Source organism: Nannospalax galili, unplaced genomic scaffold, assembly GCF_000622305.1.
Source record: "Nannospalax galili isolate Female #2095 unplaced genomic scaffold, S.galili_v1.0 scaffold911, whole genome shotgun sequence".
NCBI lineage: Eukaryota > Metazoa > Chordata > Mammalia > Rodentia > Spalacidae > Nannospalax > Nannospalax galili.
In genome coordinates this window covers 34483-35691 of record NW_008329642.1, presented here as the reverse complement: position 1 = coordinate 35691, position 1209 = coordinate 34483, and positions in this window count along the sequence as shown.

Here is a 1209-nt window from a genome sequence, read left to right as displayed (position 1 = left end):
CGCACGCGTCCCCCGGTCCCTGCGAGCCCTGGGCGCAGTGCACGCCGGCCCGCCCCTCCCCCGCGCCGACTGCACGCGCCCCCGCCCACGGGCTCAGCTGCTCGCGCGCGCCGGGGAGGATGAGGATGAGCGGGGTGGGCTAGGGAGGACCGAGGGAGGGCCGCGAGGCTGAGGGGGGCGCGAAGCGGGAGGGGAGGGTCACGGAGACCGAGGTTTCAGCCGCCCTGTGGTGGTCGCCGCCGCCGGCCGGGCAGCGCCTCACGGGGCGGGCTATGCTCGGCTCTCGCGGCGACGCTCGCTGCTGTTGCTGCTGCCGGCGGCCGCTCTCTGCAGCCGCGCTCCATGTCCCCCGGCTTGGCGCGAGCCCCGGCAGCAGCGGCAACGGCGGCGGCTGCTGCAGGGGCCGAGGCGGCGGCTCCACATCGCGCACCGCGCAGCCCAGGAGCGCCTGCCTGCCTGCCTTCCCGGCTCCTCTAGCTCACCGGCTGGCCGCACCCCGCGCCGGGCTTCCGGCCGCGCCCCTCTCCCCGCCCCTCGGCCGGCGCCTGACGCGCTGGGGCACCTGTTCGCTGCACCCGCGCGGGATTCGCCGGCTCGCGGCTTTCCTCAGCGGCGCCCAGGTGGCGCCGGCCGCCTTTAACCCCTACGTTGCCTCACGCGAGGGGTCCCGGGGTTGCGCGCTCCGCCTGTGGAGACGCCTGGCGCACCCTTAAAGGCCCGGGCGCCCCTGGGACACAACGACGCCCCCCAGCCTCGAACCCATTTGCGTCCAATTCCGCATCAGCCCGGTCTGTGTCTCGAATGGTGCCACGCACCTCCCCCCCCCGCACGCGCGCGCGCGCGCGCGCTCACCTTCAGGTGAGGCCTCGCCCCAACCCTTACTTTTCCATTCAGCCCCGCCCCCATCCTCGTTTTCACCTCGGAATGTGGCCACGCCCCTCCTTGCGCTCTCACCTCAGGGTGTGGTCTCGTCCTAGCCACCAGTTCTCACTTCAAATGGAACTCAGCCCGTCCCCCGCCTCGTTCGCACCTCTGGCCAAGGCCCCGCCCCCAGCCTCGCTTCCACTGTGGGCTGGAGCGAGGCACAGTCCTGTGGCCTGTCTCATAGTTGATATGTGGGTCGAAGAGGCTGAAGCCAAGCCTATTAAGCCAGAAAGCTAAGCCGCGAGAGTGTTGCAGTCACGAAATTTCGATCTGGGCCCCTGCGAG